At 42.9% G+C, this 12,910-nt stretch overlaps 1 protein-coding gene across 3 annotated transcripts in view; it reads left to right on the forward strand.

The window, feature by feature from the left end:
- dennd2b (DENN domain containing 2B) overlaps positions 1-12,910 on the forward strand; it is a 415,361-nt gene that overhangs the window by 208,505 nt on the left and 193,946 nt on the right. The gene's annotated exons all lie outside the window — the stretch shown is intronic.

The raw sequence follows: 12,910 nt of genomic DNA on the forward strand, positions 1-12,910 counted from the left end.
CAACTGCACACAAAACTGGCTACAAAGCAGCAGATTTTTTGGATACAGGTCAGGATGATAAATGATTGACAAAGTAGGGTCGAATTCCTCACCCACATGTAGGGTTGCCACTTGCCTGGACTTTAGTGGGCGGCATGTCAATGTCTAAAATTAGTGTCATACAGTGACGGCCTTTTCTCTAAAACATAAATCAACTTGCTTCTCTGTTTTAGATTTTAACAAATTTCCATTATCAGGAAAGAACAATGTCAGACTACAAACAAAGATCCCTAGTCATTCTCTCATCCTGTTCACTATCTACTCTTTGCCTGACGACCTCTGTGTGAAAGAGGACATTGCTAGTTTTGGATATGGCACTAGCTACTGAAGTTTTTTTTTAAAAAAAGCTACTTGATAAACCCGCAGAGGAACCACAAACAACTGAGAAAACAGGCAATGGCCTATCAGAGACAGTAAGTTGCCACGTACTCCTGCAATTTCTGATCAAATTACTTTGGGTTACTGATAAGTTAAAGCCAGGTATGAGGGAAGTAGAGGAAAGGCACAGATCGTCATAAAGAGAGAACAATGGCACTAAAGGTAAAAATAAACTCAGGACATAGCTATTTGGGATACTGAACGCAAAGGACACAATAGCAGAAAGATGCTGGAAAATCTCAGCAGATCTGACAGCATCTGTGAAGAGAGAGTAGAGCCAACGTTTTGAGTCTAAATGACCTTTCGTCAGATTTGTTTCAGATTCCAGCATCCGCAGTATTTTGCGTTTCTTTAACACAAAGCAGAACATTGCTATCGAGTCTTGTCAGACCAAAATATAAACAAGCATATAAGGATCAGAGAAATATTTAATCTCCGCAGAAAATCACAACAGTGACCAATAGGAGAAAAAACATAAACTAATCAATTTATATAGAAAGAAGCAGACTAAAGTGGTAAAAACATGGTTAAAAATGCATTCCTGCTGTATGAAAGAGGACGTTGCTAGCTTTGGATATGGCACTAGCTACTGAAGTTTTCAAAAACTCACAGAGGAACCACAAACAACTGAGAAAGCAAACAAATAAAAACAAGCAATGACCTATCAGAGACATGACGTTGCCACATACTCCTGCAAGTTCTGATCTATGGGGTAGCATGGTGGCACAGTGGTTAGCACTGCTGCCTCACGGTGCCAGGACCTGGGTTCAATTCCTGGCTTGGGTTACTGTCTGTGCGGAGTCTGCACGTTCTCCCTGTGTCTGTGTGGGTTTCCTCCGGGTGCCTCGGTTTCCTCCCACAGTCCAAAAGACGTGCTGGTTAGGTGCATTGGCCACGCTAAATTCTCCCTCAGTGTACCTGAACAGGTGCCAGAGTGTGGCGACTAGGGGATTTTCACAATGACTTCATTGCAGTGTTAATGTAAGCCTATTTGTGACACTAATACTTAAACTGTACAGGACAGACTTATCAAATGTAATAGTGTATTTCAAACAATTAATAACTGTCATGTGAACCTTGAGATGAGATAAAAGTTGAGAACAGTTTATTATTTCTTCTTAGACTACGTACAGTGAGGTCCATTGGACTGGCCTTACTCGATTTAAACCGCCTTCTCTAAACAGCTGCAGTTATGGTAGTTGCTCTGAATGCCCAAGCTCAATATGTCGTTGACACGTGACGGTTAGGGGAATGGAATTATTGCAGCAAGTGATTTATCTGTCCAGAAACAGGCATTTTCACTGCCTTGGGGACTCTTTGTGTGAAATTGCAGTATTCAGGCAGAAAATTGAGTTACACACAGTTAAGTGTAGAAATATGCAGGTTTTGCTGTGCTATACCAAATTACTCGCTTAGTGATAATTTCCACACGGGGAGATTAAACACAGTAACACAGTTGCTGCAAGTTTAGTGCATGGTATTTACAGATGGTTACCAGAAAAGATGGTAACTGTCTAATAATAAACTGTTCAGCGTATATTGCAGTGGTAACCTGAATGAGGCATAAATAGGCATGGACAAATTATTTTGTCCAATAGATTACAAAATAAAAATGTCAGTTATATGCAAGTTAACAAACATTTAGCAGGAAAGTTCATTTCATTCTACCAAATGATACCAAAGATTTGCTCATAAGACAACATACCCTGCTGAAGACATTTTATTGTTGAAAAAAACATCATTTGCATATTATGGAGGTTTTTACATCATCCGTAATTACCTAAGTGCTTCACAGACAGTTAATTACTTCTGAAGTGTAATTACTGTTGTTGATAGGCCAAAGCATCCAATTTGCATTTAATGTTCTACAATTAGCAAATGAGGTAAAGCACTAGGTAATTTATCTTGGTGGCGTTGGTTAATCAGGAAAGCAAAAAGAAACTACGCTATTTGTTTTCAAACAGGATATTTTTTTCTATCTACATGAGTGAGTGGGTGGGTGAACATCTCAATTTCATGATGGCATCCCAGAGGAAACAGCACTTCCCCAATATTGAACTGAAGTGTTCCAATCCTGCAGTGCAGCTTGAACCCATGACACTCAAACTCAAGAGGTGAGAGTGCGACCATTCAGCCAAGCTGCCACCTAAACCGAATTGAAAGGTCAAGTCTCATAATGGAGGGCACAGCCAAAGTTGGAAAGGGTGGGAAAAATTAAATTTGAGGATCATGTGGTGTGACTTCTTAGGATGTATACAGTGAGATTCAGAGGGCTAGTCTAACTCTATATGAAGTCTTCCAATCTAAATTCTATCACTGAAAACATAACAAATAATGTAGATACTTACAAATAAGTCTAAAGTATCTTAATTTAAAAAAAATCTCAGGTGGCTCAAAGGAGTCATGATGTGGAGATGCCGGCGTTGGACTGGGGTAAACACAGTAAGAAGTTTAACAACACCAGGTTAAAGTCCAACAGGTTTATTTGGTAGCAAAAGCCACACAAGCTTTCGAGGCTCTGAGCCCCTTCTTCAGGTTAGTGGGAATTCTGTTCACAAACAGAACTTATAAGACACAGACTCAATTTACATGAATAATGGTTGGAATGCGAATACTTACAACTAATCCAGTCTTTAAGAAACAAAACAATGGGAGTGGAGAGAGCATCAAGACAGGCTAAAAAGATGTGTATTGTCTCCAGACAAGACAGCCAGTGAAACTCTGCAGGTCCACGCAACTGTGGGAGTTACAAATAGTGTGACATAAATTCTGATTCTAGGATCGCATGATAAAGACTCAGGAGGAAAAAAGCAGAAATATTTATGTGAAATAGTGTGACATAAACCCAATATCCCGGTTGAGGCCGTCCTTGTGTGTGCGGAACCTGGCTATCAGTTTCTGCTCCGCGACTCTGCGCTGTCGTGTGTCGCGAAGGCCGCCTTGGAGAACGCTTACCCGAATATCAGAGGCCGAATGCCCGTGACCGCTGAAGTGCTCCCCAACAGGAAGAGAACAGTCTTGCCTGGTGATTGTCGAGCGGTGTTCATTCATCCGTTGTCGCAGCGTCTGCATAGTTTCCCCAATGTACCATGCCTCGGGACATCCTTTCTTGCAGCGTATCAGGTAGACAACGTTGGCCGAGTTGCAAGAGTATGTACCGTGTACCTGGTGGATGGTGTTCTCACGTGAGATGATGGCATCTGTGTCGATGATCCGGCACGTCTTGCAGAGGTTGCTGTGGCAGGGTTGTGTGGTGTCTTGGTCACTGTTCTCCTGAAGGCTGGGTAGTTTGCTGCGGACAATGGTCTGTTTGAGGTTGTGCGGTTGTTTGAAGGCAAGAAGTGGGGGTGTGGGGATGGCCTTGGCGAGATGTTCGTCTTCATCAATGACATGTTGAAGGCTCCGGAGGAGATGCCGTAGCTTCTCCGCTCCGGGGAAGTACTGGACAACGAAGGGTACTCTGTCCACTGTGTCCCGTGTTTGTCTTCTGAGGAGGTCGGTGCGGTTTTTCGCTGTGGCGCGTTGGAACTGTTGATCAATGAGTCTAGCGCCATATCCTGTTCTTATGAGGGCATCTTTCAGCGTCAAAGGAGTCAACCAGTGATTGGTACCTGATGGTTTAGCGGTGACTTGTTGATTGAATGTCTGTTTAATCTTCTATTGATATTACAAAGAACGGTATAGCACAGGAACAGGCTCTTCAGCCCACCAAGCCTGCGTCGATCATGTCCTATCTAGACCAACCGCCTGTATCCCTCTATTCCCCATCTGTTCATGTGTCTATCCAGATAAGTCTTAAATGTTGCTAACGTGTCTGCCTCAACCACCTCACTTGGCAGTGCATTCTAAGCCCCCATCACCCTCTGTGTAAAAAACCTTCCCCCGCACATCTCTACTGAGCCATCCCTCCCTTACCTTGAATTTGTGCCCGTTGTAATTGTCATTTCTGCCCTGGGAAAAAGCTTCCAGCTGTTCACCTTATCTATGCCCCTCATAATTATATTAACTTCTATCAGGTCGCCGCTCAGCCTCCATCTTTCCAGGGAGAACAATCCCAGTTTATTCAATCTCTCCTGATAAATAATACCCTCCATACCAGGCAACATCCTGGTAAACATTTTCTGTACTCCCTCCAAAGCCTCCATGTCCTTCTAGTAGTGTGGCGACTACAATTGGACACTATTCCAAATGTAGTCGAACCAATGTTTTATATAACTGTAACATAATTTGCCAACTCTTATACTCGATGCCCCGGCCGATGAAGGCAAACATGCCATATGCTTTCTTCACCACCTTTTCCTGTGCTGCCACTTTCAAGGATCTGTGGACCTGTACTTTCAAATCTCTGTGTGTCTATGCTCCTGATGGTCCTACCATTTATTTTATAGCTCCCACCTGAATTGGATCTACCAAAATGCATCATCTCGTATTTGTCCGGATTAAATTCCATCTGCCATTTCTCCGCCCAATTTTCTAGCCTATCTATATCCTGCTGTATTAGCTGACAATCTTCATCACTATCCGCAACTCCAGCAATCTTAGTATCATCTGCAAACTTGCTAATCAGACCAGCTATGTTATTTTCCAAGTAATTTATATATATTACAAACAACAGAAGTCCCAACATTGATTTCTGTGGAACGCCACTAGTTACAGACCTCCATTCAGAAAAACATCCTTCCACCGCTACACTCTGTCTTCTATGGCCAAGATGTGGAGATGCCGGCGTTGGACTGGGGCAAACACAGTAAGAGTTTTAACAACACCAGATTAAAGTCCAACAGGTTTATTTGGTAGCAAATGCCATTTGCTACCAAATAAACCTGTTGTACTTTAACCTGGTGTTGTTAAAACTCTTTCTATGGCCAACACAGTTCTGAATCCATCTAGCTAGTTCACCCTTGATCCTGTGTGATTTAACCTTTTGCACCAGCCTGCCATGAGGAACCTTGTCAAATGTTTTGCTCATAGGACAACATACCCTGCTGAAGACTTTTTATTGCTGAAAAAAATATCATCTGCATATTATGGAGGTTTTTACATCATCCGTAATTACCTAAGTGCTTCACAGACAGTTAATTAGTTCTGAAGTGTAGTTACTGTTGTTGATAGGCCAAAGCATCCAATTTGCATTTAATGTTCTACAATTAGCAAATGAGGTAAAGGACTAGGTAATTTATGTTGGTGGCGTTGGTTGATCAGGAAAGCAAAAAGAAACTACGCTATTTGTTTTCAAACAGGAAATTTTTTTCTATCTACATGAGTGAGTGGGTGGGTGAACATCTCAATTTCATGATGGCATCCCAGAGGAAACAGCACTTCCCCAATATTGAACTGAAGTGTTCCAATCCTGCAGTGCAGCTTGAACCCATGACACTCAAACTCAAGAGGTGAGAGTGCGACCATTCAGCCAAGCTGCCACCTAAACCGAATTGAAAGGTCAAGTCTCATAATGGAGGGCACAGCCAAAGTTGGAAAGGGTGGGAAAAATTAAATTTGAGGATCATGTGGTGTGTCTTCTTAGGATGTATACAGTGAGATTCAGAGGGCCAGTCTAACTCTATATGAAGTCTTCCAATCTAAATTCTATCACTGAAAACATAACAAATAATGTAGATACTTACAAATAAGTCTAAAGTATCTTAATTTTAAAAAAATCTCAGGTGGCTCAAAGGAGTCAACCAGTGATTGGTACCTGATGGTTTAGCGGTGACTTGTTGATTGAATGTCTGTTTAATCTTCTATTGATATTACAAAGAACGGTATAGCACAGGAACAGGCTCTTCAGCCCACCAAGCCTGCGTCGATCATGTTGTCCTATCTAGACCAACCGCCTGTATCCCTCTATTCCCCATCTGTTCATGTGTCTATCCAGATAAGTCTTAAATGTTGCTAACGTGTCTGCCTCAACCACCTCACTTGGCAGTGCATTCTAAGCCCCCATCACCCTCTGTGTAAAAAACCTTCCCCCGCACATCTCTACTGAGCCATCCCTCCCTTACCTTGAATTTGTGCCCGGTGTAATTGTCATTTCTGCCCTGGGAAAAAGCTTCCAGCTGTTCACCTTATCTATACCCCTCATAATTATATTAACTTCTATCAGGTCGCCGCTCAGCCTCCATCTTTCCAGGGAGAACAATCCCACTTTATTCAATCTCTCCTGATAAATAATACCCTCCATACCAGGCAACATCCTGGTAAACATTTTCTGTACTCACTCCAAAGCCTCCATGTCCTTCTAGTAGTGTGGCGACTACAATTGGACACTATTCCAAATGTAGTCGAACCAATGTTTTATATAACTGTAACATAATTTGCCAACTCTTATACTCGATGCCCCGGCCGATGAAGGCAAAAATGCCATATGTTTTCTTCACCACCTTTTCCTGTGCTGCCACTTTCAAGGATCTGTTGACCTGTACTTTCAAATCTCTGTGTGTCTATGCTCCTGATGGTTCTGCCATTTATTTTATAGCTCCCACCTGAATTGGATCTACCAAAATGCATCATCTCGTATTTGTCCGGATTAAATTCCGTCTGCCATTTCTCCGCCCAATTTTCCAGCCTATCTATATCCTGCTCTATTAGCTGACAATCTTCATCACTATCCGCAACTCCAGCAATCTTAGTATCATCTGCAAACTTGCTAATCAGACCAGCTATGTTATTTTCCAAGTAATTTATATATATTACAAACAACAGAAGTCCCAACACTGATTTCTGTGGAACGCCACTAGTTACAGGCCTCCATTCAGAAAAACATCCTTCCACCGCTACCCTCTGTCTTCTATGGCCAAGATGTGGAGATGCTGGCGTTGGACTGGGGTAAACACAGTAAGAGTTTTAACAACACCAGATTAAAGTCCAACAGGTTTATTTGGTAGCAAATGCCATTTGCTACCAAATAAACCTGTTGTACTTTAACCTGGTGTTGTTAAAACTCTTTCTATGGCCAACACAGTTCTGAATCCATCTAGCTAGTTCACCCTTGATCCTGTGTGATTTAACCTTTTGCACCAGCCTGCCATGAGGAACCTTGTCAAATGTTTTGCTCATAGGACAACATACCCTGCTGAAGACTTTTTATTGCTGAAAAAAATATCATCTGCATATTATGGAGGTTTTTACATCATCCGTAATTACCTAAGTGCTTCACAGACAGTTAATTAGTTCTGAAGTGTAGTTACTGTTGTTGATAGGCCAAAGCATCCAATTTGCATTTAATGTTCTACAATTAGCAAATGAGGTAAAGGACTAGGTAATTTGTCTTGGTGGCGTTGGTTGATCAGGAAAGCAAAAAGAAACTACGCTATTTGTTTTCAAACAGGAAATTTTTTTCTATCTACATGAGTGAGTGGGTAGGTGAACATCTCAATTTCATGATGGCATCCCAGAGGAAACAGCACTTCCCCAATATTGAACTGAAGTGTTCCAATCCTGCAGTGCAGCTTGAACCCATGACACTCAAACTCAAGAGGTGAGAGTGCGACCCTTCAGCCAAGCTGCCACCAATACCAAATTGAAAGGTCAAGTCTCATAGTGGAGGGCACAGCCAAAATTGGAAAGGGTCTTTCCATGTAGGCAACATCCTTGGCCCTCCCCTCGTCAATCATTTTTGTCACCTCCTCAAAAAACTCAATCAAATTAGTGAGACATGACCTCCCTCCTACAAAACCATGCTGTCTGTCGCTAAAAAGACCATTCAGTTCCAAATGTGTATAGATCCTATCCCGAAGAATCTTCAACAATTTCACTATCACTGATGTCAGGTTCACTGGCCTATAATTACCTGGGTTATCCTTGCTATCCTTCTTAGATAATGGGACAGCATTGACTATCTCCAATCCTCTGGGACCTCACAGTGAGGAAACAAAGATTTCTGTTAGAGGCCCAGCAATTTCCTTAAAGTTTATTTATTAGTCACAAGTAGGCTTACATTAACACTGCAATGAAGTTACTGTGACAATCCCCTAGTCGCCATACTCCGGCGCCTGTTCGGGTACAGTGAAAGAGAATTTAGCATGGCCAATCCACCTAACCTGCATACCTTAGTTAGTGTGTAGAATTGCAAAAATGCTTTTTTTAAGTGTCAGATGGTGTATTTGCAGAATAGACAACCCAAACTTGGAAACAAAAAATCTTGGGTTCCAATCCTTGGCTGGGTGATAATGATCTTTACAACTCATCTGTACAACAGCCAAGTGTGGTTATGTGTTTTGTGATTCAGAATAATTTATTTCCATGCTAACTTATTTGATACAGTGCCAACAATCTTCCATTATCACTTAACTTGAATTTTTCAAATTGCATCTTAACGTAGGAACCCTACAGTGCAGAAGGAGGCCATTTGGGCCATCGAGTCTGCACCGACCACAAGCCCACCCAGCCCCACCCCCCATATCCCCACTTATTTACCCTGCTAATCCCCCTGACACTAAGGGTCAATCAATGGTCAATCGACCTAACTCGCACATCTTTGAACTGTGGGAGGAAACTGGAGCACCCGGAGGAAACCCACGCAGACACGGGGAGAATGTGCAAATTCCACACAGACAGTGACCCAAGCTGGGAATCAAACCCGGGTCCCTGGCGCTGAGAGAGGCAGCAGTGCTAACCACTGTGCCACCATGCCGCCCATCATCTGATATATTGTATGTTTTTTTTAAGCAAGGTTTATGTCAAACACAGGTTGGTGTGTGTGAATCCAGTATATTGACGCAACTCAATTCCATTTATTTCTAAAAGATAAATTCACTTTCAAGATCTGTGTTGTCAGGAATGCTTTATTCATAAGAAGGAAGTTGGTCTTGACGAACATCCAGGATGTAAGGTCACAGCTGCTTAGTGAAAAGCCTGTGACGGTGGAACCTTGAGGGTAGCATCTGCCATGTCCTTTTTGTAAGATCATTTTGGTTGGTTTCAGCGATGGAAACTTATTCCAAATCCTTTTCGAAAGAACGCTGTGCTATTGAAGATATTCACAGCATTATTTGTTGTGAAACGGAGATGAACTCAAGTTGTCTGGCCACAGAATTGTGATGGCTACAGGCAGCCAAACTGCATGCCTGTCGAGGCCTTCAGAGGTCCACAATGTCTGACCTTTTATTGGCAAAGTTTCCACTGGTTTTGTGTTTCCGCAGCAACCTCTTGTATTGGCAAAAATTGAAACTTCTCAGTTTGGTTCCTACTTTGTTCGCTAGTATTTTTAGTACACATGTAACTCTTACAAATGTTTAATTGTTGTTGTCCACCGCTTCCTGTGTCAAAGCATTTTTCACTGATCTCAGGCACATCTGCCCCACTTTCTGGCATGAAGTAAAACGGTGCTCAGGCCCAGAAATGGAACAAAATCCCCAGCAGACATTGGAAATCTCAAACCATGAGTAACTCCATTGTGGGTCCAAACACTGTCACAAGATTGGAGATAACAATCTTTGATTTACTGAGATCTGTCTTGTTTCTCATTTTTATTCCCCTGACCGCCCCCCCTCCTCATTCCCCTTCCCCGCCCCCCCAACCACACACACACGCCCCACAAAATATTATAACAGTGCAAATTTGAACTTTTCCTGCAAACCAGCTTTCTTACTTCTGTGGAGTGTATGGCTGGATTCCCACCACCATCAAAGGAATGTGTACTGAGAGACAATGAGAGTCTCAGTTGACTCATATGTTGATGATGTGTGTATGTTGTAGGACTTTACATGTCAACCCAGGAAACTATGAAAAGGACCGGTCGTTAGCTTTGTAAATGTTGACACATTCCCCCAAAAGCTGAAAACAGCAGTTAAGTGAGCTTTGAAATATAAAGCAGCTGATGTACTGACCATTCCGTGAATTATATTTGGTAAATGAACATAAGTTGATGATAGGCAGGAGGAAAAAATCCAAATGGTGAAAATACAATATCATTGTTTTGTTACTGGGAAGTTGTTTGATGTGCCCCCCCGAAAAAGTTTTGAACTTCTACATTTTAATTGAGGCACTCTGATTAACTTTAACATCTTTTGCACTCATAATTTATTGTTTATCTTGTTTTAAATTTAAAAAAATTAAAGTGACACAAATTTTGAACTTATCAAACCAGCCATAACTTAATCAGGAGAGACCTCAGCCATTAGACTGGTACATTAAAATGCCATCACGCAGTTCAGAAGCACTCTACTTCCTCCTGATCCAGGATGTTAACAGCACTGCTAATGTACCTGGGGGTGATGTTTTGGAGTTTTAAATGCACACTGTATGTTTCTTGTTCCTGACTGGTTCCCCGTTTGGAAACCAGCCTGAACAACAGGCTAGGCTTCCAGTTGAGTGGGGAGCATGCAGGAGCAGGCTCTGGGACCAGAAAGGTCCCATCTATAACTCCAGGAGGGGCTTCAACCTCTGACCCCAGGGGGAGGACTGTCTAATTCCCCAACTGGGAAAGGGCCTGATCTCTAACCCTGGGGCGGTGGAGGGGCGGGGCGGGGGGGGGGGGGGCGGGGGGGTTCATCCTGGGAGGTTCAGTCCATGTCCATGGGTTGCCGTTCCAACCCTTGACACTGATAAGGAGTCCACTTCTGGGGATCCCCAACCATAGTGTACATCTGATACCTGACTCGGGGATGTGCTAGGATGCCCACTCTTGATCATTTAGAAGGAAAGTGTGGATTATGGGTGAGGATAGAACCAGAGCCAAATCCAGGAAGTATTAACTACTGTTCCTCAAAGCCCAAGCTCATACATGAAAATTTGACATAAGACAAGATCCTGAAGTGCAGCCAATGACAGGAGTGTTGATTGCGAATAAAGTAAAATTATTCATAATGCTTACAATAGGAGTGTTTCTTCACTACCTGGTTCTGCAAAAGCCTGTACATTGCATACTTTTGAGGCCAGTAGCGTTGCCAAGAAGAACACAAACAAAATTGTAATAACAAGGAGTCTTTCTGCTCCCCTATGGTATCAGCCTGGGGCAAATTCCTTTCTAAAATTCTGTGGAAATAGGGAATTAGTAAATATTTCTCTTCGGGAAAAATCCATTCTAGACATCCATTAATGATAAAAGAACTCCTGATATTTTCTGCTCAGCTCAATTGAATCATAGAATCCCTACAGTACAGAAGGAGGCCATTCAGCCCATCAAGTCTGCACCGACCACAATCCCCCCCAGGCCCTATCCCCATAACCCCACGTATTTACTCTAAAGATGTGCGGGTTAGGTGGATTGGCCATGCTAAATTGCCCCTGAACATCAGGGGGACTAGCTAGGTAAATGCATGCAGTTATGGGGATAGGGTCTGGGCGGGATTGTGGTCGGTGCAGACTCAATGGGCTGAATGGCCTCCTTCTGCACTGTAGAATTCTATGATTCTATTTACCCTTCTAATCTCTCTGACACTAAGGGACAATTTAGCATGGCCAATCTGCCTAACCCGCACATCTTTGGACTGTGGAAAGAAACCGGAGCACCCGGAGGAAACCCACGCAGAGACGGAGAGAATGTGCAAGCTCCACACAGACAGTGACCTGAGACCAGAATTGAACCCGGGTCCCTGGCGCTGTGAGGCAGCAGTGCTGACCACTGTGTCACTGTGCCGCCCCTTAAGGTGACAATTGGACCTTAAGTTTATTGTCAGTACTTTATCTCAGCCTTTATTCTGTTTCCACACTGTGGAATGTGCATTTGCATTGTTGGGAACTGTATTCTGTATAAGTTCTGAATATTTAAAGTCCTTTACAGGACTGATTCAATATATTTTTTATACTTCGAGTGCTTCTTTCCATTAGTGTTGTTTCTGTAAAGTCACTCAGACTTGTCACTGGGAGGACAGTGAAGGAAATAGATATGCAACATCTGTTCAATGTGGAACACCTCTTGGTGGCAGTACATGAGGAACTTCTCTCTGTGTCTGTCATGTACCTAGAATCTGAGGCTAAGTACTCCTGCAGTGGTGAAGTGCACTTTAGAAGGTTAACATACTTATCTTTATGGGCCTGATTTTACCATTTTGAGTCTAAGTGCCGAATCTGGGCGTCAAATAGATCCGAGCCCGGAATCCTCTTTGCAGCGCGTCCATACGCTTTTTGCCGGCTCCAGTCTGATCTGTGCAGTGGGCGGGGCTTAGCGCTGCCGGAATGATCGGAGCTCTGAACTGCGCATGCGCAGTTCGAAAAAAATCCGAAGCAGCACACCTGGGCGGGAAAGAAAAGTACAGCAGAGAGAGGGGTGGGGGGCGGGGGGAGGATGGACTTGGGAGAATCTTGCAAACTGAAAATAATGTAGCATCCTCTTGTGCTGCCTAATTATCTATGGGAAAGGTAATTAAACTACAGTGTCCTAGTGAGCAATTAGTGACCTGTATAATACATTTGTGATCTGTAACTGGATTGTTGATGTCCCTGTAGCCATGAGCCAGGTGCTCAAATGTTCAGAGTCATGTGGTGAACTTGGAAGAATTGTCCCCGTGGTGGAAATTGGTTGGAAATAAGATTCAAGGAGATTACTAAATCT

Source organism: Mustelus asterias, chromosome 9 (assembly GCF_964213995.1).
Source record: "Mustelus asterias chromosome 9, sMusAst1.hap1.1, whole genome shotgun sequence".
In the NCBI taxonomy this organism is placed as follows: domain Eukaryota; kingdom Metazoa; phylum Chordata; class Chondrichthyes; order Carcharhiniformes; family Triakidae; genus Mustelus; species Mustelus asterias.